A 27,007-nucleotide genomic window follows, 5' to 3' on the forward strand; every position below is an offset into this window, starting at 1 on the left:
TGTCACATAATACATATGTCATTGCTTAGTCAATGATTCCATACTAGAATAGGATTGGCTCTTATCCCTTTGTAATAAGAGTAAACTTGGACACATACTCTTATAGAGGCAGAAAAACCTATCATTGTTAGCTAAATGGTAGAAGCTAGGAGAGGTGTTCTCTTTTAAACACCACCCAGTAGGAATCAGTTCCACAGACAGCTTGATCTCAGACATCTTTTGCCTCCTAAACTGGGAGAGGATAAATTTGTTGTTCTTTTTCTGCTACACTGGGAATTAAAGCCAGGTTGTCAGGACGATAGGCAAGGCCCTACCCCAAGTTTCTATTATTTTTCATCTAGCTGGTTGGTGATATTTTGTTATTGCAGCCTGAGGAAATTTGGGGCATCCAAATCTCAATTGCCAAAGCCCTGTCACAATCAAAGGCTCACTAAGAGGACACAACCTTTTCACTAGAAAAGGCTACAACATATAGATACCTGGAAATGAAGAAAAAGTGGTGTCTACCTTCTGAGACAGAAGAGGAAAGTAGGAGGTGAGTGAACTTCGGAGGTACCATTTAGGGTCAGTGCTTAGGGATGGGAGTTGGTGACTGTGAGTGTCCCATGGTCTATAAAAACCATCATTAGCTTGAGTTTACTCCTGCCTCCTCCCTCCTTATCTTCCCGTCTTTTCTTTCTTTTCTTTTGGTGGGGGAGGGAGAATTTTAAAAGTCAGAGGGACAAGGACCTCAGGAGAATACAGTCAATTAAGTCAGACATAGACTCATAGAGATTGAAGTAGGTTGGTGGTTTTGAGGGACTCCTAACAGTAGAAGTGGGGGTAGCTCTGATTCATCTGCTTTTGGGACTCCTTTCCTCCTACTGGGTTGCCTCGCCAAGTCCTGATTTGAAGGTTTACATCTAGTCTTACTGTGGACTGGCCTGGCTTCCAACCCACAGCAATCTGCCTGCCTCTGCCTCCCAAAAGTTGGACTTAAAGTTGTGTACCACCACACCCCGCAAATGACCATGTTTTTAATACCTGTTTGTTTTATCATCATGAGCAGAGACGTTCGGTATTTCCCTTCATGTTCACATTTTCAAATCCTAATATCCAGTGACACTGTGCTTGGAGACAGGGTCTGTGAGGAGATAAGAAAGGGTAAGTGCGGGAAGCTGAAATCTGCATGGGCTGAAGCTCAAATGAAAGGCAGTGACACCAGACTCTCCACCATAGGAGGACTTAGCAAAAAGAAGATGTGTATAAGCACAGCTCTGACCAGAAAAGAAATGGCTAGCAACTTGACCTGGGACTTTCCATTCCCCAAGATAGTACACAATAGACTGTTTTTGTTGCTATTTAATCTATTGAGTCTGTGATTTTTTTTTTTTATAGCAGCAAAAGAAGAATGAGATAAGGTTCTACTGCTAACTATATAAAGAAAAATAAAAGCCTTTGGGCCAGCTGATTTGATATTCATGTTAGAGGAAGAAATGACTGCCTTTCTCCCTGTCTCAAAAAGCTTCTTACCTTATGTGTTTTAGCTCACAATTGTGGATTTGTTTTCATCATCTGGGAGTTAAGACAGGAAACATACTATTTTGCTTTGGAAATGCAATGCACATTCACTTCTTGATGATTTCACGGAAGTTGTGAGCTTATTCCTGAAACAGCGCACAGTTTGACAATTATGATGCAGAATAGAAACATGGCATCTATTGGCTCTTTCCCACTCTAACCTTAGTTTCTATCTATCACACATAGATTACTGAAAGGATCAAGGCTGTGATTCTCATTGTGGCCGGATAGTCCAGGACTATTCTATTCACTCATATTTATCACAGTCAAGTAGTTTAATTGGTCACTATTAAAGTCTTACGATTATAACAACTGAGGCCATTTTTGGTTGATTGTCTTTTCCAAGATGTATGATAAAAATTTCAAAATTATAAACAGTTACATTCATATTTCTATATCCCCAAACATCTCACTTGTTATCTTGGACAATGAAATAGCAGAAGAGAAAATTACAGTACATAATTCGGCAGGTATCATAAAAAAAAATATGTACAGATACTATTTTGGCCAAGTGGAAAACTCCTGTGATATTATGCACTTGAAATGAAATACTTTAGGACATGTTTATATTACTCTCATTTTCTAAGTGTTGATAACATTAACACAAACAAGGATTTTATTTCTATTGACTTCCAAGGGCAAAGTAGGTTATTGGCTCTGTCTCAGAAGTATTGTCACAGGTAGTTACTAAAATCATAGGCAGAATTAATTCAAAACAGATTAAACCTATTTAGAATGCATTAAACCAGAAGTTTTCCTTCAGTATCAGAGAGGAATGATTCTTTTTATAAAATAATGTACTATATTTTAAATATAATCAATGTTCATCTTCCTGCTAAATTGTCTCTACATTGTTAATAAAGCCTAAAATGGTATTAAATATGATGTAATTAGTTTTCACTATGCTTAGTGGATATGTATAACTCACATATCCAATACAGTCATGGTTCTTATGATTTTTCAAATATTTCTAATCCAAAATATGCTGAATTTGTGGGTGTAGATACTAAAGATAAAAAGATCTGTCATATAGTTTTCTCTTATTTTCCTTTCTTCTCTTATCTTCCTATTCATCTCCTCTCTTACCCCCCACTCCCATCTTTCTCTCAAACACCTTGCTATGTAGTTCAAGCTGGCTTGAATTCTTGATCATCTTGCCTTTACCCCTAAGTTTTAGGGTTATAGTCATACACTCTCACCCTATTTTTTTTAACCCATACAGCTTCACTTCATTCTATTTTTCCTTCTATTAAAAAATAGTCTTCTGTGATTTCTGTACCTAGGTTTTCCACGAAAAATTAAAGTCAAGGTATAATATTTCAAACATATTTTTGAAACCCTTTTTATACTCAGGTTACTGAATTTTTGTGAATGTTTTGCTTTAATTAAAGTTTGCAGAGTGTCACAGGTTGTGTTCTTGTGACTCCACCAGTTCCAGCAGCATCATGTCACACTTATCTATGGTTATTCATGGTTGGTTTTAACTGAGGCAAATGTTAGGTATTGATAGTCAGACATAGCAAGTAAAATAATTGGTTTTAATGGCAGTAGTTTCTGCTTGTACTGTTCTGTGGCAGAATTTCAAATCTCTTTCCGTTTCCATTCCGAGGTTACCAATAGAAGAACATAGACTGGATTCAGTTGCCTCTTAACTCATCAGTGTCCTGTGAGAGGGCTTTTCCATCAGCCATTAGTAGAACTAAGAGACAAAGGCTTAGGAATATTCTGGAGTACTTAAAGAAAAAAGACAAGTCAAGCTGAGTTGTATTGGGGAACTAATGATAATATAACCACTCCTTTTTCTTTTATACTGATTTTTAAAGAACAACAGAGATCTGTTTAAAGTATTAAAATGATCAAATGATTTTATATGATATTTAAAATACCATAATTACCATTATTTTGAATAATAATGATATAATAAAATTTCTGTGATTACACTATCTGTTAATACTTAGAAAATTTCTAGCCCTATATTGCAAAGTGCCAACTTTTCTTCTGGTGATGAATTTATCAACTGGTATGCAATGTGCATTAAAATATGTATTTAGTGCATCTCACACATATCTCTTTACCCCTTATATCAAAGATTAAAGATAATGGCCTATTTAGTTTAATGGAGGCTCCCACTGAAGACTCTACATGCTCTTTGTTTTTGGCATATGGTCTTAGCTATCATCTTGTTATAAAATTATAATAGCATTTATATAGTCCTAACTTTGTAGTGCTAAGTAAGTTAAATAAGAAGTTTAAACATGGCCAGGAATTATAGTGAGGCATAACTTTAATTTTTATAAAAGCAAAAATAGTTATCTTTAAATCTTCTAGAAAAGTGATTTTCCTCTCTTCCCCTCACACTCTTAGCAAATACCAATAGATTGATCAATTAGTCTTCATCTCCTGCAAAAAGAAGCTTTTCTGATGTGGCTGAGAAATGATCTCTCTCTGAAAGGCTGAGAGATACACTAATCTATAGGGGTATAGCAATAAATCATTAAAAGTCATTATAATACCAAGTCCACTGATCTGAATAGTAGTAGTAAGCTTTTGCTTTAAGTTATAATCTTATCTATTCACATGTCCTTACCCCCAGTAATGGTGCCATGTATGGGTTCCATGGGCAGATTTTAAATTCAAGCAGAAACTGGTGGTGCCTCCTGTAACATTTGTGCCACCTTGCATTAGTGGGTATCTTGTCAGGACAATCATTATTGTAGCCCACAGGCTTCACAAGTGGGTATTATTAAATATTACTATTCTCCTCTGGTAGCATGTATAGAACCTTCCAGAATTATGGAAGCTAGCTAGTAAGAGTAAAGTTTCAATGTCATACCAGCTTGATTTCACCATGTTTTAAGACTTAAGTTTATAAGGTCTTGGTAATATGTCATTATTATCAAGTTCTAAAGAGTAACCAAGTGCAAGGACAGTAGCCTGTATTGTTTAGGAGTCCATGAGAATCTTCTAGCCCAGAACTCAAAAGGAGGTAATCCATTCCTGGTGCTAATGTTTTTATTTTCTAGCCCTGGTAGGTTGATCCCACACCTAAAAGTATTTGAGCAACACAAACTGAACCTGATGGCTTTAAAAAGAGGAGGGCAACATGGAGTTGACTGAATAGAGAAGTGGGTGGGTCTAGGAACAGTGATGAATCTGACCAAAATACAGTGTAAGAAATTTTCTACAAGTTAAAGTATTTCTTGAAAGGCTCAAATCAATGGTGCAATCCAGTAAAAAAAAAAAATTAAATAATAAGGGAAAAAGTTTTAATATAAAGGCAAATTACACAAGCTATGTTATCTATCCCAGTAATCAGATATATAGTTACCAATGGCCTGGTACATATTTTTACATTGTTTTAATCATCTTAGCAAATAGAAAGGAAGTTTTGAGGACAGTGGTTATTTGTTAGATAAAGATTCAAAGTTCTCTTTCATAACCACAGTTTTCTGGTGAAGATTTCTGAGAAATTTCTGGATTTACAACAGTTGCTCTTTATTTGACGCTGGGAACTTCCTTTTCAGTCTCCTTGCTTCATCTCTCTGCTAACTCATCAGCAGGAGAAGAGGACACTTCAGAATGATGCTCTGCTTCATGAGCAAATCCCTGCTGTGATGCAGAAAACATGCATTAGAAATAATTTTGTCTTCTGCAAAGCACTTTGCAAACTTGTATGTTTCCTTTCTGTACTAACCCTTCTCTTTAGCCCAGCCACTTAATACTCCTCAGATTTAAATTCCATTCTTCACCCAAATTCCTGGTCATTCTTGCAATGAGAACCAAGGCTTCTTGTCTTGTGTTTTGTCCCTTGATGTGACTCATTCACACTTTGATTTTTACTGATAGTGTACAAGCACAGTAATTTATGTCATTTCTCATGAAAACTATCAGTAGACAGTTTAGTTTGTCATTCTGATGACAATCTTAGGTGAGAGACATTTACTAATTGGTGTGAATGTGTCACCTTTAACACTGTACAAGATTTGAATTAGCTAGGGTTGAGCTGATACTTACATTTTAAAATATGTCAGGATAGGCTTCTAGTAAAGTCCATGATTAGTTTGACACTTGTTTCACCCATGTCCCTAGGAAACTCCAGTATGTTACTTCTTCACAAAGTATTGCATGTACTTTTATTTAAAGAATGTTTGGCCAACAGATATGGCATGGCTGCTGTTACACGTGATTTACACTCTCCATTCTTCCATACCTACTTTCGACCCCACAAATTGTGCAACACCACACCTTGGCATGGGCAAATGGAAAACACATAAACATAAAAAATCAAGCAAGATCAGAAGAGAATGTCTTAAAAATATATAAACCCAGAAAGCTCATGCAATATCAGAGAACATTTTAAATACTTCCAGACCTGAACAGAGAGCCCCTTTTGAAGCTTTGAGAATAAAAGTAGAAAATAGTAGTAGCTTTTGTGGTCAATTCTTTTAAAAATCCTTTTATATTTAAACCTGTAAGCTAGGGCTATTAACACTTATAATGCTATGTATGGTGCTGTATTGGGGATGGTATACAAGAGGGAAGAGAGGGGTGATGGCGGCCAGCACGTTACAACATTTTTGTGCTGTGCTAGGATCATCTAAAATATGGTACATGTGATAAGTTACAAATTCCTATAACATCTCAGGAAACAACCATAACTGTAGTCCCCATTCTATGCAAAAGAAAACCAAGACACAGATAGATCCAGTAATATTTCAAGTGTCACAAGCCATTCAACTGCTGAGCTATGGTTTCAATATTGACACTATGTCTTTAAGATAATGTTGTCTTTTAAACATCAATACTCAGTTTTGTATCCTCTGTTGGGGACTCAATATGTATTGATGAGATAATATCTAAAGCAAGCTTAAAGCAGGAGTATGGTATATGTCTACTGGGCTTTGGTATAGTCACACACAATGTGTTCATCTACAGCTTATTGTTAGGTGGGAGCAGTCACACTCAGCTGTGTTATTAGCAAGGCAGAGTGGCCCTGTGATGGGTTATTTTGCAGATCTTTGCATAAAGAAGAAACACAAAATGGTTATGTCTTAGGGTTTTATTGCTGTGAAGAGACACCATGACCATGGCAACTCTTGTAAAGGCAAACATTTAACTGGGGGCTGCTTTAAAGTTTCAAAAGTCTATTATCATTGTGGTGGGAAGCATGACATCATGCAGGTAGACTTGGTGCTGAAGGAACCTAGAGTTTTTCATCTTGATCCAAAGGCAGTCAGAGGGAGACTCTCTTCCATAGGCAGCCAGGCAGGGCGCCCTCTCCTATACTGGGCTAAGCTTGGGTAGAGACTTCAAGCTCATTCCCACAGTGACACACTTCCACCCCTTATAATAGTGCAACTTCCCATGGGTCAAGCATGTTCAAACCCATGGGTTAGAACATTATAAATGACATTGTAAGAGGTAAAGGTTATAGTCACAACAGACCTGTACTGCTCCAAAGCTGCTTATGGTTTTGAATACAGATCTCCCTCAGAGACTGTATGTAATCAGCAAGAATCAGGGCAGCAGATTCAGTTGTTCCCAGATGCTGGCCAAAACAGATGCTTCTGGATGCCAGCCTACAGGGCACCACTGATTTGCACCCTGGCTCTAAATAATGAGTACTATGTTTTTATGCCATTAGCATAGTGAACATTCTGCAGATGTGTCATATAGCAGAAATGCAAAAATGGATTATGTGTGCACAGGAGGAATAGAGAGTGAAACAAACAAACAAACCAAAAATGATTCATTTGGGGATTGGATTAGTTTCTTGACTCACTGCTGTGACAAAGCACCGGGAGAAAAAAAGGCAACTTAAGGAAGGAGGAATAGAGGAAGCAAAAAAGGAAGGAAGCAAGGAAGGAAGGAAGCAAGCAAGGAAGGAAGAAGGAAGAAAGGAAGGAAGGAAAAAAGAAAGGAGGGAGGGAGGGGAGAGGGAGGGAGGGAGGAGTGAGGAAGGGAGGGAGGAGGGAGAAAGGGAGGGAGGAGAGAGGGAGGGAGGGAGGGAGGAGGGAGGAGAGAGGGAGGGAGGAGAGAGGAGGGAGGAGGGAGGGAGGAGGGAGGGAGGAAGAACGGGAAGGCTTATTTTGGGTCACACTTTCAGGGTATGGTATATACATAGAGGAAAGTCGGGCTTCAGGTATTCAAGGCATTGGCCTCAGCATATCTGCAATCAGCAAACAGAGATCAATCAATGCCTATGTTCACCCAGATTTCTCCTTTGTATTCAGTCCAGATTCAGCCAGTGGAATGATGCTGTTTAGAGCATTGAGGTCTTCCCACCTCTATTAACTTCATCCAGATAATCACTCCCAGGCATGCACAGAGGCTGGCTGCTTAGTTGATTCAAGACAATCAAACATTAACAATTGAGTGAACTGCCATGGAGAGAGACTGCAGATTTGCTGTTTGCTTTCTGTTGCTTGAGAACTGCAGGGGAGAGAGTATCTAAAAGGGGGAAAAATCAGCAAATGGTCAGAAAATCATAAAGGCATCACAAACTAAGCAAAGACGTACACAGTAATCGTTTGTGGTATGTGCTGTAACACAGTATTTCTTCAAATGGTATTTTCTATCTGACGTATTTCTTCATAATTAAATGAAATCATACACATGGTGTCAAGGTTTCTTCCTGTAGTATGAATGTCACACTGCTTAGTGAGTTACTTGCTTAGAAAAAGCAAGTAACACAATGTCATAAATCCCATGTTTCACATTGTGTGACAAGTCCCAGTCAAAATCCAGGTGAAGAAAATACTATATAAAGTTACCAGTAGGGTATGAGTTTGAATTATATTGTAAAGTAAATAATTTTGTGTGTTTTGACTTTGTTCTTATTCTTATGATATCTTATTATGTGTATGAAGACATTCCAAAATCTGACATCTGAAATATTTCTGGTTCTAAGCATTTTATATAAGGCACACTCAACTTCTAATAAAAAAACAGTATTTATTTTTCAAAATTATTTAACATAGTCAAGTGTAGGGTATCATTTTAACATGTAGTAAAATCAGTTGCATATACAAAAACTAATTTCTAATGTACATGTATTGGTAAAGGTAAACCTTGCTACTATGAAGACACACCCAGTGATTTAGCAATAATGAGTTTCTCACTGGTGTCCGAGTTCAATAAAAATAGTGACTGGGTTCGTCTGACCCTGCTCCATGTAGTAATTCTAGGACCTGTGCTCTGCACATGTGTTTTCCACATCATGAGTTTGATACCTGGGCTCACCTGGGTCTTATTCACTACAATTGGTAACATCACTTGTGGGGAATTTTGTGGGTCAACTGGATTATCAAGTGGAAATACTTTTTTAATTAATTAATTAATTAATTAATTCACTTTACATCCCAATAGCATCCCTCCACCCAATCTCCAAGTTCACCATTCTTGAAGCTCCTTCTCCCTCCTTTTTGCTCCTCTCCTTCCCTTTTCTCCCTTCCCCTCCCCTTCGCCTCTGAGAAGCGGAGCCTCCCCACCATGGGTATTACCACCACCCCACCAGATACCGTCTGCACATCAGTCAATGAAGGACTAGACACATCCTTTTTCACTGAGGCCAGAGAAGGTGGCCCAGTTAGGGGAACAGGAGCCACAGGCAGGCAACAAATTCAGGGATATTTCCCCACCACCATCAACCTGCTGCAGTTGTTAGGGGACATGTGTGAAGACCAAGATACACATTTGCTACATATGTGAGTGGGGTTAGGTTCAGTCCGTGCATGCTCTTTTGCTGGTGTTTCAGTCTCTAAGAGACCCCAGGTATCTAGGTTACTTGACTCTGTTGGTCTTCCTGTGGAGTCCCTAACGTCTTCAGATCCATAATTTCTTTCTCCAAACTCTTCCACAAGACTTGCAGAGTTCTACCTAATGTTTGGCTGTGAGTCTCTGCATCTGTTTAGGTCAGCTGTTGGGTGGAGCCTCTCAGTGAACAGTTATGCCATGATCCTGTCTGCAAGCATAACAGAGTATCATTGATAGTGTCGGAGATTGGTTTTTGCCAATGGGATGGGTCTCAATTTGGGCAAATAATTGGTTGGCCATACCCTCTGTCTTAGTTAGGGTTTTACTGCTGTGAACAGACCACGACCAAGGCAAGTCTTATAAAAGGCAGCTTTTAATTGGGGCTGGCTTACAGGTTCAGAGGTCCAGTCCAGTATCATCAAGGCAGGAACATGGCAGCATCCAGGCAGACATGGTACAGTAGGAGCTGAGTGTTCTCCATCTTCATCTGAAGGCTGCTAGCAGAATACTGGCTTGCAGGCAGCTAGGACAAAACCCAAGACCACAGTGACATACCTACTCCAACAAGGCCACACCTACTCCAACAGGGCCACACACTCTAATAGTGCCACTCCCTGGGCCGAACATATATAAACCATCACACCCTCCATCTCTGTTCTATGTTTGTCCCTGCATATCATGTAGGCAGGACACATTTTAGGTCTAAGGTTTTGTGGGTTGATTGCTTCAAGGTGTCCTATAGAACAATAGTAATAAAAACTGCATGGTAATGGTATAGAAACAGGCTGATTTATAGGATCAAATTGAAGACTCAGAAAAAAAAAAAAACCACATCTATAGACACCTGATTTTTGAGAAAGAAACCAAAATCATATAATGGAAATAGGAGAGCATCTTCAACAGCTAGTGATGGTCTCACTAGATGTCACCCTGAGAGGGATGCAAATACATCCATATTTATCACCCTTCACAAAACTCAAGCTGAAGTAGATCAAAGACTTTGATGTAAAAACCACATTCACTAAATCTAATAAAAAATAACCCTGAACTCACTGGTACAGGAGACAACTTCCTAAAAGGAACACCAATGCTCCTGCATTGACATTTCTTACTAATGTCTACAGCACCCTAAAATGGCCAAAAGATTATGAGAATGAAAAACAAAACAACAACAAAAATGTCTTAGGGTCAAAAGGGCTGATTTTGTTTCTATTTTAAATTTACATTCTCCAGTGATGGGCAGATGTGGGCTGATTTGATAGATAATTAAAATTTCAACTTTGGAGATAAATAGGCTTTAAATGTTGACTTAGGTCAGTAACTAGCATTATAGCTGCCCTCTGATTTAACTTGGAAAGTAATGGAAACCATAGGAAGTACTAGTACAGAGGAGGAGATGTGAGATAGATTTGGAAAGTTGAATCAGCTAAAGAAACTAAACCTGGAAAGTGTCCAGATGAACACATGGGAGGAGGGTGAGGGAGCTGAAAGGTGAGAGCATGCCCACCTAGAATCCAAGGAGGACACTGGTGATGTCACAGGGAGGAGAGGAAACAAGAGACTTTGAAATGGGTTGAGAGGTGGACATAGCAGTGTGTTTGGTGGAATAAGGCAGGCACACAAAGGAAAGACAATGGGATCCCATGTATGTTATCAAAAGAAATGAATGGGGAAGAAGGTGAAGCATGATGCTCCACGGAGAAGGGGGACTTTAATGGAGAGAAAGAAATGTTGATCAAAGCATACTGAATTTCATGTAGGAGGAGAAATCTTCAGTAATAGTTGTAGAAAAGGATGGCTAGAATAGATTAAAATGCAATGCATACCTCAAAATTGATTTAAAAATAAATTTTATTGTGTTTACCACAAAATGATCAAATTAAGTGATGGACTGATTTAATTATCCCAAATTGTAAACATATTAGGATATCATGTATTACATAAATTTGATTGCCAATTAAAAACTAAAGGAGATTACAATACATGCAATTCTTTATTACAAATCTGCGCGAGGAGTTTCTATTTATCTACCAGTACTTTAAAAGCAACGAGTTGTCTCCTTCATGCTTCCAATCCTCTCCTGAAATTTAGATTTGAATGAAGAGGACATTCATGGGCTGAGTATCAGAGAGGTCCCTACACTTCTTGTTCAATAATAAATGCTTTTGCTTATTTGACACAAAGACTCAAGACCCTGTCTTCCTTAAGCTCCAAAGTACAGGTTGTTCTCTATGAGATACAAGTCCATAAAAGGTCTATTCTATACCCACTCTTGCTGCCCATCAAAGAACTAGCTGGATTGAAGCTGGGGTTCACAGCCCATCTACCCTCACTGAAGCTTTAGGCTTGGGCTCAGTGCTCATATTCTGAAGGCTGTGACATCAGTACCCATTCTATTCTCACTGTAGATTTCACATAGGTAAATCTATGATGAAATGGCTCCTTGGCAGGGTTTTATAAATTGCCCATAGGAAATACAGCTGAACAAACATATCCTCCATGTATAATGCATACTCAGAAAGCCGGTATTGCTTTAGCGGATTAGAGCTAACCTTTAGTGAAATAGATCTCTCTAGCATGTTTAGGGCATCATCTGTAAATGGTCTTAACACCAGGTTAGAGTTTGGAGATATACTAGGGGTCACAGAGAGTCCTTGTGGTATCCTGTAAGTGTTGTGATGATCGTGGTTATAGACTGAGAAAACACATCAGACACTGTTGTTCCGGCAGCTTGAGATTTTTGGTTTTGTGCATAGAAAGTCAAGTACAGTTTCTGTGCAGCATGACTGCATGCAGATAACTTAGGCTACTTATCTTTTCTTTACAGCAGTAAATATTTTCTTTACTCCACTCCTCATTCTTCTGCCCAGCCTCTGCCATAGACAGGGCTTGCCCCTGGATGCTTGTATAGTCAGGGCTTGCCCCTGGATGCTTGTATAGACAGGGCTTGCCCCTGGATGCTTGTATATTTCGGGATACGTTGTAAATTGATGATTCAATGTTGAAAATAATCATTGTCTGAGCTAATTGACACTAAGTCTCTGTGTCAAAGCTTCCTTGTGACATTTGATGTGAATGAAAGAAGTCTAGTGGGTGATGATGTCAAACTTTCTGGTGCTTCCTTAGGCAATATTACTTCAAGGTTTATTATTGATTTGTTTGTACAAGTCCCTTGGGGACAGGATGCACTGACCTACTTTGTTTGCCACGTTAAACACTCATAATGCCAATTTGAATGATGACCTTGAGGCTACTGTGACCTCATTTTCTTTAGGTGACTATGAAATGGCATGAACCTATGATAGCTCTCTCCACACAACTTCACTCCAGTAGTGGGAAGATTGGGACAAAAAAAAAAAAAAAGCAAAGCTTTGTTCTATAGTTCTCTATAGTTCTTACATCATTGACTGACATCAGGAAAATCAATCTAGAAATCAAAACGAATTTTTTAAAAGGCATCAAAATTAATCAAGGAAATAAAGGAATCCTCTGTTGATTTTTTTTTCATATATTTGTTGGTAAAGTGGGCTACAGATGAGCTTACATAGGAATACTACATGTAAAGGAAATAGCACTTGTTGACTGTTTGTGTCTTTTCCGGAGGAAAAAGAAGACTAATGCTCTAATCAGAGTCTCCACGAATGGGAAGATAAGCAGTTATTTCAGATGTATGTTCCAGTAACTGACATTCACAGACTTGTGTAAGAAGAAAATGGGGAATAAGGGCAGAACGTGATGTGGTCTTTGAAGGGTGAATCGTGAGACTTCGTGTTGGGAAGGACAAAGGATGTCCAGGCAAAAGGAAGAACTTGCTAAATATAGACTCTGAATGAGGGTAGCTGTCAGGAAGCCATGAAGGGCCAGGCTGAGTGAAACAAGGGAGCGGGAGTCACACAATTAAACCACAGAAGTGAGAGTTCCAGAATACAAACAACCTTATTTTTCTTTCTAGAAATTTGTATATCCCATAGACCAATTATAAAGGATGCGTGTGTGTGCATGCACATTTGCACTGAGAATTTAACTTATAGATGATTTTGTTTTAAACAACGCACATGCAGGCAGATAGATCAAAGGCAAACTACACTGTTTATCATAGTTGATTAATATGGTAACAATAATATATTTTCATATAAACTGATGTATTTTGGTTCCCCACTATAAAATGGAGTTATTCTATAATTCTGGGTCAGAGATAAAATCTCAGAAAGCAGAGATCTGTTTCTCATTTCAAAGTACAGATTAGTTTGGTTAACCTAGCATACACTGAAGACTAAAAATTTAATTGGGTTAAAGGAAAGGAAATGGGCTTCATTGTGCATCAAATAAGTGGAGTAAAATTCAGCCTATTCTATACAAAATTCTATACAAAATAACACATGTGCAGAAGAACCTGCCACTGTGTCTGACACTGGAGGCTGAACATGCCACTGGTTAAGCAAAAAAAGTTATGATTCTAACACACAGCATGCAAAGTGAGTGGATGATTTGAGCAGAATCCTGAGACCTCTGAGGTAACTAGAGTTTAAAGGACTTTTAGAAGCGAGAGTGTTCAGGGACTGGCTGACCTTTATCCTCAATTTCTGGACAGGACACCCTGGTGCAATTGACTGACGTTCAAACCTATCTTTATCCACAGATTGATTTAAAACCAGCCTGGAAACTGTGTCTGTTTAAGGCTTGGGAATGCACACAGCCTCTTTCTTTCTTCAATTAATAAAATAGGAGCGTTCTTTGCATCATCACAAACACAGTAATAAAAAAATCAATGCAATACACTTACTGGAGGTCAGAAACACTATTTATTATGCTATTATGCCATCTTGTTTGATCCTGATTGCAATGGTAAGAAATGGCTATTATTTATCTCGATTTTACAGGATGAGAACGGCCAATGTTAAGATGTGAGGAATAACTTGCTAGCTGTCATAAGGTGAAGGACCAGTAATCTGGACAGGCTGGTGTCCAGGCCATGAGTGCGGCTGGGTCTGTGAGGCAGTGATGAGACATCTGCCAGGGGCAGTTATAAATGCAGAAAAGACAAACCCTCTCCTTGATTCCTAGGCTACTCATAGTCTTCCAGGGGTACGAGAACTACCCAGACTCTACAGTTTACTAAATGATGTATTATGCTCAAAAATTCGATACAATAATATCAAATATCATCTAATAGATCAAATGTAAGAAAAAATAGAAAGTTGCTTGCATACTGTACTTATATGATGTGAACCTACATGGGCATCACCTTGTCAGTCCATAGACAATAACACTAGGAAGCACTGCTATTATACCTATATTAGTTTCATCCAAAACCTTCCATTTTTCCAGGTCAAACTGGAAGAGAGTAGTGTGTTTGATGATGCCTGGTGTCAGCAGGTAGGAGAGCATACACAACCACACAGCTGTCCAGACATTCAGGGAGCATTTGGCTATTTCTAAGATAAAATGTGTACAATTTTAATCTGGCTCCTTTAGATATATGTTTTCAGCCAGACTTGTGCTGTGTCCACAGTAAAGTCAAAGGATTTTGTTGCGTTTGTGCCATATAAAATATGGAATCAAACTGTCATTATCTACTGGGATATAGCACATAGTTGGATACTGCATGGCTCCTTTATAATTGTATGGTGCACCCATCCTTTCACAGCTCCAGTTAGAAGTGAAAAAGATTGATATGGCAGGAAGGGTATCATGAAAGAACGTGGGGAACATATTTCCTTATGTATTATGAGAAGTATGTGCCTGTATATGATTGTTTATTTTTTGGAGACTGTTTGAAGAAATAACATTAGAAGTTGCCAGCTTTGTGCAATAGGAAGAGAGATTTTAAATTTTGACTGTTCTTCTCTTTTGTCCAAATGAAATAAAAACTATCATTTTTATTTATAAAAATTAACTTTGAGTTTAAAAACACATCACTTGATTTTGTTATGGTTTTATTCTTAGATGATACCATGATTTTGAGATTAGTTCATCCAGGCTTCCTACTCTAGTTTCTACAAAACCTCCTTAGAAGGACAGGTACAGAGTTTATATACCTGTAAAGAGAGCTGTAACAGTACATCCTTCCTCCAGAGCCTCTTCCACTGTGGGTTTTTCCTTAGGATCTGGGCATTCAGGAAGATACCATGGGATAAGACATGGGCTCACTTTTGTTGGTACCATGACTAATAATTTCCTAGAGGGAAAAAAAAATCTTTAATCTGCATGTAAACAATGTAGACACAACGATTCTCATGGCAAATCTCTTTTCTAATATGGGTTAAGCAATGAGATGCTAATTGGATATAAGTTAAAGTAAAATATAACTTCATCTGATCTACAAAAAAAGAGTTGAGCCAAGCACACTAGCACTGTTACAGATAGTCAAAGGCTTCTTTAATCTAAAACTCCTATTAAAGATATAGTGACCTAATTGTTGGCATTCAAAGTTGTGAGTAATTATAAATTAGACTGTTAATTAGACCTGGCCTACAGTTATACATGCTCATGGGATACAGTGTTATGCTTTAAATGAAACTATTCATAGGAAGAATTTTTAACTGATAGTGGAAAATATGCTTGTGAAATCCTCTTTAAAACTGTATGGCTTTCTCAGATCTGTTCACAGATAATCGGACAGACATGACTAAGAGTTTTCATAGCTTGTGTTTATGTGTATAATATCAACAAGACACCAATATAGGTAAAAAAAACATATTCACATCTTTCTTAAAATATAACCATTAATAACTTCTAATTCACCTGTAATAATATCTACAATCCTGTTTCCAATGTTTTTAATGAAGAGAATCATACTTCCTAATTTCCTAACATCTCTAACCTCAACAGAGGAGACTTCACTGTAGCATTAATAACTTTCCTTCTAATTTATAAACTAAACACTTTGGGAACAGAACATTGCAATAAATATAGTATTTACCACGTGTTACAAAAGCAGAATGAGCATGAGAGTAAAAAGAAGATTTGGTGGCTTTTATAATATGCTTACTTTCACTTTTATATTACAGTTTACCAATAGTTTATAATGGTTTGTTAATCTCAAATGTTTTTTATTATACTAAATAACCTAGAAACTAAAACATTTAAGAATAATCTTTACCAACAGCTAGAGATATGGCTCAGTGGTTAAACATACTCGGTTTGCAAACATGGGGACCTGGGTTTGAATTGCTACCACCCATGTAATGGTTAGACATGAGTATATGTACTTGTAACCCAAGTGGGGTAGGGACAGGTGAACCCTGGGAATGTACTAGCCTACCACAAATGGTGAGCTGTGTATTCAATGAGAGCTCTTGTGTCAGGGGAACAGGATGGGACATAATAGAGCAGGATTACTGATAATCTCTTCTGGCCTCCCCATTGGTGTTTGCACCCCTCCATACACACACACACACACACACACACACACACACACACACACACACATACACACACACATGTATACCACATTTACACAAAAGGTTAAAAAATAGATTAAAAATTTAAAAGCTGGTCTTCCCACATGGTATGGGAGGAACTATGAAATGTGTTTAGGTCATAAACACATCTTTCTCCCTGAAGTGAGACACACTTCAGGCATAAACCCTAGTGTCTTAAAATATAATCTTATTTGAAAGTAGTTGTGAATGTGTTTAGGCAAGATGAGGTTTCACTGGAGGAGAGTGGATTCCTGGTTTCATAGCATGTACAATGATACCTCTGTAAAGATGAAGACACACAGCTGAAATGCCATGTGCTTCTGGAAGCACTGAAGACAGTTTTGCAGTTTCAAACCAAGGACTAACAAAATGATCAGCTGACAATCAGAGCTGTAAGGAGGCAGGAAGGGTCTCCATATGTCCCATGGGGAGGCTGGCTCTACTCTCAACTTCATTTTGAACTCTTAGACTCCAGATTAGAAAACCATATATTTCTCCTACCCAGTCCATGGTCACTTAAGACAACCTTAGGAAACTAGCTTTGTGAATATGAGAATATGTTGCTTTATATGCATGGCCCTATTCTCTGTGAGATGCTTTTGATATTTGAAGGCATCAGCCAGCTAAAGAGGCATTACCATGCTGCTATGGCCCCATTTCCTGAGTATTTAGTCTAGTAGCTGTATTTATATAGCAAAGTCATACATAAAACACATAGCCTAGAGCCTGGTAGAGAAGAGTAGATGTATAATAACATGAAATCTTTTATGTCAGCTCTGAATGGAACAGGGTAGGAGATGTTACAGGAGATGCCTTGTATAATCTGCTGTAATTAAACCCCAAGTAGGAGAGGCCGAACCTGTGTTACAAACTATGCTTATTCCTGATCTCAGCCAAACAGTCCAGAAGGAAACAGGATTTGACAACTTTCAAAGAAAGCTTCCTTGGTTTATGTTTTATACATTCATTCCATTTGGGCCTTTGCTCCCTCTAAATGAGAACACCATTTAGAGGTTTGGAGATTTCTGCAAGTTAATGCATTGACTTTAAATTAGAGGCTGATCAGTCTTTTCAATGGTGGGAGTAGATGGCCCTTTTACATGATGTAGTTTGATACACACAGTTGCTCTGAGTTGGCTTTTTTCCACTAATGTCTCCTCTTTTCATTTCATGCATCAGTTGCAAACAGAATTTCCATTAGAGTTCCTGACTTCTCCCAGACAACTGAACTATCCTCAAGTGTTCTCTCCAGTTCACCTAAGAGTCTAATCTTTGACAGGTATGCAGACTCTCTGCAAGTTCAGTTGGCTTACCCATCAGTCTGCTTTCACGTTCACAAATCTTGGACATTCAATTTGTTGATGGAGTGTGTGTGTGTGTGTGTGTGTGTGTGTGTGTGTGTGTGTGTGCGTGTGTGTGTGTGTGTGTGTGTACTTATAAACTAGTTCTTGCTTTCCTTTTAAACAATTAAACACTCTTCCACCTCAATTCCAAAGAGTCTAGATGTAAACTACTGTGGAGCACCCGGATCCCTGTGGGTGGCCATGCAAAAGCTATTTTCAGGCTGTCCCTGAGAGCAGGTTTAATGCATCAGAGACTGAAGTGAATGTAGGTAAAAATGGCTGGAGAATAGCAGGGTTCCTCACGCCATAGTTGGCTGGGAATGCCCTGGGTTCCTCCAGCTGGAAGTTAGGCCCGGCTGCTCACTAAAGGCCTCTCCAAGGCTCCTCAAGGCGTGGCCCCAACACATGAGAAAGTCCATGGGTTTCCAAAACCAGTTTATTGGCATGACGGATGGTGGATGGATCTGGATGTGAGCCCCCCCCAAACCCAAGGCAGACCTGAGCTAAATAGGCAAGGGAAGAGGGGGGAGGGGCTGGGGAGGAATGCTTATTTGGCTCCACCCTCTGGCCTTCAGGTACCTCATTAGTATGTAAATCTCTCTTGGGCCTGGGGCCTGTTCATCATGCCCTCCACCTGTGTACGTGATTGAAGTGTGAAGGTTGAATGGAGATTAGACCTTGTGTCAGGCCGGACAGGAGAGGGAATGAGACAGTAGGACAGAAAGGAGAGAACTGGCACTGCTTTGAGAACCTCGCCTGGTCTACAGTGTGGCCCAAGGCTAGTTCTGAGTGAAAACTTCAAAGCAAGAAGATCACCTTTGTGCTCTTTGCAGACTTAGACTCTGCCCTGAGAATGTCATTGTAGAAAATAGCTGTGCATAAAAAGAAGGCTCATTCTCTTTTTCATGGCCTTGATAATATTGACGATGTTTGGGAAGGTGAGCCAAGAGAAGACAAAACCAGGCCACTATTATGATAGTGTGGCTTGTGTATAGAGTGGTCACACTGATAATAACATATTTTAGAGAAACACTTTAACTCTTTTAGCCAGCAGCCTAGACCTGAGGCTTTTACTAAGCATACGCCCCACCCCATTCTCTCCTTGATGAATACCACTGCTTGCACTTTTTATTTCTGCAGTACACCTGTAGCTTAAACTGGGATAGATATGCATGCTTAAGGATGTAGGCAAGCAAGAAAACCATGTTACTGTTAATGCCTTTAATGTGTTCAATGTTACTGGGTGCAATAAGATATTCCAAAATGTATTCAAAAGTTAAAATGGTCAAATTAAACTATTGTAGAGTGAAAAATTATAAAGACCATTTTATGAAATATGTGTAAATTTTTCGCCTTAGACCTTGGGAAGAAAAGTGCCTGCCAGCAGGTTTGGGCCCATCTAATTAGTTATAGAGGAGGGAGAGTTACAAGACAAAGGTCTGTTAAGAACATCCCAGAAACTGACTGGCCAAGGGAGGAACTACACCCTGCCCCCATGGTACGGCCTACTAGTGTTCCAAAAAGTAAAACAACCAATCCTGTGCACCCGCGAGAAAGTTCGCTTTTTCCCCACCCCATCCATATATAAGCGCTAGACCCCTGAGCCACGAGGTCAGTCCCTCTATCTCTTATGTGAGATATGGAGATATGGGCTGGCCCAGAGCTCTGATTTAATAAACCACCTCATGTGTTTTACAACAAGACGGTCTCTCGTGTGTCCTTTGGGTGCGTGCTATCCTGTGACTCTAGTGGACCCCCCTTCTGGGGAGTCCCGGACCTTTCACTATCTTTAATGCAAACTGCAGAATTAGCTTGAAATTAATAAACAGAGCCTGGAGAGAATAAGTTGGTACGTAACATTAACGCAAAGTATTCAAGACAAGTTGCTTGCTTTGGACTGTTGTCGTGGTGGTTTTCAGAAGGAGCCAATAATTATAATAAGGCAGGACATTAAAGCCCAGAAGAGGGGAAAAAAAATGTGTTTTCAAAAAGACTAAGTAGCTAGAGGGAGATAGATATGCCTCTGGCATCTCAACTGGGGAGAACTTCCAAGAAAAGTATCTGGTTTAAGTGAGAGATTTCCTTTCTTGTTTTTCAACTTTCAGAATCCTTAAAAAAAACCAGCATGGGGCGAACAGGTGGAAGCAGCCACTAAGCCAGGCAGACACTGGAGAGGCAAACTCCTAGGTTAAAGCAACTTCAAATGTCCTTTCCTTTGTTTTCAGCCAAACTTTACGACTCTAGGTGAGCATGCCCAGAGGCATCCTGTCTGCTGAGTTAAACTTTCAAATGCAGGCTCCATGACCTTACACTAACAGTGTCCCCAAGTATGTCTGCCTTCTTTCACTCTTTTAAGTTAGACCTTAAATTGAGCATGCTCAGAAGTTTGCCTTTCTATGTAGATATATTAGGCTCCCCTAATAAGGGTATTGTTTGGGAAATAACTCGGATGTTCTCCTTGCCTGTTATAGTTATTGCATATTTCTCTACCTGCCATATCTTGGTCATGTTTGTTTTTACTTCATAGTCACCACACCCATTATGCATGCCTGTGGTGGGGAACAGATGCTGTGGCCTTCACCATGGACTGTATTGTCCACGGTAATGGATCAAGGCTCTGCATGTGTTGGCTATGGGAAAGTTCATTAAACCAATTTGTGTTTGTTCCAGCCCCCTCACAAAGCCCTACCTTGTCTGACATATTCTGATGACTGCCAAATTACCTACTGACCTTTTAATACCATGTGGGAGGTGAGATGAATTAAATCAGTCTATTAGCAGAGGTTCTTTAGAATTTTTTTCAATAAATATTTTCACTAACATCATTAAGTCATTATACTACTGTATGGTTTACGGTGGAGTTAATGAAGTAAAATTAAGAACTGCCAAATAAGCAGTATGTTAGGTCAAATTGGCTTCAGTATGGGTTTTTAATAGATATAGATGAAGTTAAAACCATTTTCTTCTGTGGTGCCTACCCATGTTAGTGCAGAGACAGCATTAAAATGTGTCAATACAGCACTAAAGAATGAAGGCAGAACCCCCAGGTTGCACTGTTTAATTAAGAGTGAGCCCAAATTTAAATACTTTGCCTCATTTCTTGGGTTTTCCATCCATCTGTAGTTGGTGGCTACTGGCCTGTCTGTTTTAGGGCTATTGTATGTGTGTGATCTGTCTGTTCCTGATTCCTGTGCATTGTGCCTGTGTCTATTCTGATTTTGAGTCTGTTGCATGAGGTGTGTGTGTGTGTGTATATGTGTGTGTGTGTGTGTGTGTGTGTGTGTGTGTGTGTGTGTGATATGTCTCTAACAAAGGGGTTTTGCTCTGTATTTATTGATTCATGCTGTGTGTATGGGAAAGGGCCAATAGATTCCTTACAGAAATATTTAACAGAGTTTTGCAAAGGAAGAAGTTATTTTTCAGACCCCCAACTGACCAAGAGTAACACTCAAAACAGCCAACAGGCATTGTCAGTCTATAGCCACATGCTGTTTCCAATATTTATGGGGCATCTGTTTTGATTAAGGCTGCTTCTAGTCCATTGGCTGCTTTAAGCAAACCATTATCACAACACAAACACAAACATACATTTATTCTGGGTCGGGGCATGGAAGAATACACAATTTAAGTTAAAGATATATATTTAGCTTGGGTTGCAAAAGCTGTCTGTATGGCAAACCCAAAGCCTAGAAAGCTAGTTACTTGTTCTCTCTCGTTTTTCTTTTATTTAATTTTAATTTAATTCAATTTTTTTCTTTCTAACTCAACTTATATCCGGCTTACTGCCCCCTCCCTATTAGCATTCTGTCTAAGCTCCACCCCACAGTTACCTGGCAACAGCCAGGTGTGCCTGACTCACTATAAAAGGGGCTGCTTGGCCCCTCCTTGCTCTCCTGCTCTCTTGCTTTTGCTTTCCTTCCCCCTCCCCATTCCTTTCCACCCTCTCTCTCCGTGCTCATGGGCAGCCTCCACCCCTCTACTCTCTACTTTACTTCTCTTCTCTTCTCTTCTCTTCTCTTCTCTTCTCTTCTCTTCTCTTCTCTTCCTTTCTCTCTCTCTCTCTCTCTCTCTCTCTCTCTCTCTCTCTCTCTCCCTCTACTACCCTCTCGACTCCCCTCCCGATGCCTTGAACAAACTCTATTTTATACTATACCATTGTGTGGCTGGTCCCTCAGGGGAAAGAGTTGCCTCAGCATGGGCTCAGGGAGGGACCCCTTCCCCCACACTTCACCACACCTCTATAGAATATACCCCTCCTCTCTATCTTTTTATAAACACATCACTCTCAGCCATCCTCTCCAACAATCCTTCCCCCTTCTCCTCTGAGGAGGTAGCACCCCCCGATATCCCCCCACTCTGGCACTTCAAGTTTCTGTGAGGCTCGGAGCTCCCTCCTAGACAAGGCAGCTCGGCTAGTAGAACATATCCCACATAAAAGCAACAGTTTTGGGGAGAGCCCCCACTCCAGTTGTTCAGGACCCACATGAAGGTCAAGCTGCACATCTGCTACAGATGAGTGGGGAGGCCTAGGTCCAGCCTGTGTATGTTCTTTGGTTGGTGGTTCAGACTCTGAGAGCCCCAAGGGTCCAGGTTAATTGACTCTTGGTTTTCCTGTGGAGTTCTTATCCCCTTCCATCTTATTGCAAGGCTCCACCCAGCAGCTGACTCAGACAGATACAGACACAGTCAAACAATGGACGGAGCTTGGGGACTCTTAGAGAAGAATAGGAGAAAGGTTTCTTGTCTGTTAAAGCAGTTCTTCTCAACCTTCCTGATGCCTTGACTTTATACAAAATAGCAAGTTAAGTACATCACAATCTCAGATGATCTCAAAGCATATTATTAATTTGGCTACACTGTTTATAAAAAGCTCATGCACTTTGAAGGAAAGAGATATTTTCAGAAAAACATAGCATCAGACCTATCTGCCACATTAAATGGCGTAAGATGAGATTACTTCAGTTTGTCATATAGACAAGGATCTCAAGTCATCAAGTTCTTCCCAAAGGCATAAACTCTAATGGACCTTATTTTTTTCTCTCACAATACAGTTTGAGGGAATAACACCAAAGGGGGTGTGTCTGTGCTTTTATAATGTTAATTGGTAAATCAGCAGTATGTGTCTTATACACACACAGACACACACAGACATACCCAAGCACACACATACAAAGAGACATATACACACACAGACACAAACACTACTTTAATAATGTACTATTATCTATGCATGTATGTATGATTAAATATTAAATACTATCTTAGTAGAAAATAAGTCAATTGGACAAAAGAGCTTAGGACGGGATTCGTGTGGAGACGTTGGTTTCCATCCTCTGGTGTGCCTAGTAATACATTAATAGCCTATTATCATGAGGAGTCTCAGGTGATCCAATGTCTCAGCGATGGAGGGGTTATGGAGTAGGTATTTTAACCACCACACCAGGTGGTCATTGGGGAACGCTGAGCGGATATCCCTTATTCTTATAAAATGACCATCACCCGGCTCACATTTCCAGGCAAATGTTGATCTGTTTCAGCCAGCTTCATTCTGACAGCACCCTGTGAGCATGTGATAGAAGGGAGCAACTCTGAGAAATGTGAATAGTGGCTTCTCTGTCGCTGAAGCCCATTGATAAACTGACATTATTCATTTAAGTTCCAAGGGAGCCCCGGTTATAGAGGTGCGATAATCGTATCTCAAAGGGAACATTGTAAATGAACAAGGGCAAAAAGCTTCACACGTTCTCGGTGGTAACTAGTGTGCTGGAGTGTTGGCTCTTCAGTTAGGAGCATGTATTGCTCTTGTAGAGGACCCATACACAGTGTATGTGTGTAACTAAAAATAAAAATAAACACCAGTCATAGTGGCACACGCCTTTAATCTCAGTTCTTAGAGGGGAGGCAGATATTTGTAAGTTCAAGACCTTCCTGGTCTATACAGTGTTCTCAAGGCCAGCCATGGCTACATAGTGAGACCCTGTCTTAAAACAGCTGTGATTTCAGTCACAAGTCTCCTATTTGCTGAGATGGCCTAAAGGCTTAAAGAACTAAGCCCTCTCCTAATCCAAAGAAAGAAACAATGTCCTACTCTATTCATCTTTTGAAAAATAAATATTTTGGAAATGAAAACCACAACCAGTCAAAATGCAGAATTGTGGAGCCCAGCCAGTCCTGAAGGTTACACCTACAAAGCACTCCTTTGCCTAAGTCTCAGGGAACATCGTGGAAGAGGAAATAGGGTTAAGAGCCAGAGAAAGGATCAGAGAGACTGTAGACTGTAAGATTGTAAGACTAAAAGATCTGTAAGACTGTATCTCCTGTACCCATGAAATCTCACCAGCATGACTGCCTAAACATTAGGTGAACACAGACAACAATGGACATGCCAAAGTGGGTGAGGGGAAGATCGAGGCCTCATCTCTACACAAACTACAGGCACCTAAGGAGCGATGAGGGTGGGAGAAATAGTCTTCCCTAGGGAAAATCCTACCTACTTGTTATCCATTCCCACCCAGCCCTGAAAGCATGTGTGCAAGATTACAGCCTAGGTTATGTTTAGGAATGCATATGTATTTACGCATACTTATGTGCATATAACAGCAATTAATGAAAAAAAGAAACGATGAATTTGAGAGAGAGCAAGGACAATTTGGAGGGAGAAAACTGAAGAAAAATGATATAATTATATTATAATTTCAAACATAAAAGAAATTTTAAATACACAAAAATATTTCTGTGGGACTTGTTGCTGGGACTCTGGTAATCCGGTAGCAATTTCCACACAGCTTAAAAGAGAACCTGGGTGTTCTCTCTCTCTCTCTCTCTCTCTCTCTCTCTCTCTCTCTCTCTCTCTCTCTCTCTCTCTGTGTGTGTGTGTGTGTGTGTGTGTGTGTGTCTTAGTGGTGAGTGATGGAGATAACATCTTTGTTCTCAGGAAGAACACAGATTTTCCTCACTTTATAATGTTAAAACATTAAAAAAACTTATATTAACTCTGCTGGAAATGAATTCTTAAGTATTTGGATCCTCAAATAAGGGCAGTTCTGTCAACCCTTAACTATATCATCATGAAGAAAATAAATATTCTAGAGCTTTCATGATCTGTTTATTTCAGCAACTTAATTCTCAGAGCACTGGGCCAACCTTTAAATAGTATTTGTATTCTACAACCGTAGTATCGAATGTGGGAGAAGTTGAAGGGAAAGTGGGGGGCGGAGGGGGGCAAACCATTAGATTTTTATTAAGTGTAATGGCCTGATTGAAATATCTCCACTGGTTTCAGAATGTCTCATTCTACAGGATTGAAACACCTTGTTGGCATCTTTTCTGGAATATCAAAAATTTCTCTGGCAACATAGTTGGTCTAGTCTGTCTCAGATCTCCTCATAGCTACTGGCTACAGAATCAGTAACAGCCATGCCCACTCGGCCTGCTTGCCCTGCTATCCAATAAGACATTTCCAGAAATTAATTTGGCCTTGGAGTACCCTGTAATGGATTCTCAAAAAGGATAAAGGCATCACACTAATATTCCTTTCAAGAATATAGCTTCACAAAGTATAGCCATCGTTCTTCAAATGGGGTCAGGCTGTGACCCATGCCCTATAAAATTATGGGTAGGTCAAACTTCTTTGAAGATTAACTGAATTTGGAATACATTGAGAGGGCATCATGCTCTAAGAAAGATGGACAAATTCTCCCCCTTCATTGTGTGATGTAAAATCTATTATATTCTGCTGAGAGAAGGACTGTTTCCAAAATGGCAGTTCAGCTAAGCTGTTTCCTACAGTGATGAGCACAGAGTCCCAGGAGCATCAAGGCCATGTGGCAGATTGTGCGGCTGTTGTCAAGAGAGCTGCCAAAATTGCTTCTGATTTTAGGAGACAGATTTGATTAGAGAAGTCTCATAATGATTTTAAAATTTGGTTTCACAGACTATTTATAGAAAAAAAATATTTCTTAAATGGAAAATTCTCCCAAAGGAACTCTTAATACCCTGTTTGACTCATATGGAACTAAACTGTTTCTATGCCCCTGCCAATCCTGAAGCCCCTGGCAAAGTCAGCAACCTGCCTTTTCAGAAAACAACAACAACAACAACTACAACAATATTGCAGGCCATGTTCCTGGTTATGTGGCCAGTGGCTATCCTTTTTGTAGTTTCATTCTAGTCTTGTAGGTTTTAATTTTCAGCAGTCGGTTTGTTCAGTCATGTAAGCTATCCCAGTTCAACAACAAATAGTCAATCTTCCTTTTGTGCACGATATGCAATTGCATTTGGTGCCCACTAAAGCAAAGCGCAGAGAAGAGAAGGGTGGGTGTGGTGGGAGCTCGATCTCGGATGAAGTAAGAATGAAGAATGAAGCTCTGGGGCATCAGTGGAGGACAGCTGCTGCTCAGCTCTTTCTGAAGCATGGATGGCAAGGCTTCTGGTTTCCCCTGGTTCCTTTAGCAGTCAGTGAATTCTAGTTCTGTCAGACAGGGGCTGACTTTCATCTGAATCTTTCACAGGGCAGTTCCCATGCATGCATGTTTACTGGGTCCAGTACTTGTGACTTCGGCCTTCCCTCTGTCAGTTCATTCCCTCAAAGTCTCACAAGCATCTGTAACTCCAGTCCCAGGGGGTCAGATACCCTCTTCTGTTCTCAGAGGGTACCAGGTCTGAATAAATGTAGAATACAGACATACATGCATGCAAAACAACAACAAAACGAACACATAAAAATAAGTAACCTTCTGTTAAAGTAAAGTTTGGTTCTATTTAGCACACAGAAGGAATAAAATTGAGTAATTACCTGAACTTTATAGAATGAATTCTTGTGACACAGAAGGGGCATCTGTGCCTGTCAGCATCCAGTCAGTGCTCCCAGCAGCAGATTGGAATGACAAGGAGCTTATGACTCTGAAATGGGTGTCACTGTGGAAT

The 27,007-nt window shown here is 39.7% G+C and overlaps 1 long non-coding RNA gene across 2 annotated transcripts in view; it reads right to left on the bottom strand.

Annotated features, from left to right (window-relative positions):
* Window positions 1-7,853: 7,853 nt before the first annotated feature.
* Window positions 7,854-27,007, bottom strand: part of LOC143435518 (uncharacterized) — a 68,851-nt gene continuing 49,697 nt past the window's right edge. The window contains exons 2-4 of one of the 2 annotated variants that reach the window (XR_013105890.1): window positions 15,354-15,493; window positions 9,708-9,838; window positions 7,854-8,010 (exon numbers count right to left, since the gene is read on the bottom strand). This is a non-coding gene — a long non-coding RNA (uncharacterized LOC143435518). Of the gene's footprint in view, window positions 8,011-9,407; window positions 9,839-15,353; window positions 15,494-27,007 lie in introns of those variants that run through there. The other variant, XR_013105889.1, reaches the window with a different exon arrangement.

Source organism: Arvicanthis niloticus, chromosome 1 (genome assembly GCF_011762505.2).
Source record: "Arvicanthis niloticus isolate mArvNil1 chromosome 1, mArvNil1.pat.X, whole genome shotgun sequence".
NCBI lineage: Eukaryota > Metazoa > Chordata > Mammalia > Rodentia > Muridae > Arvicanthis > Arvicanthis niloticus.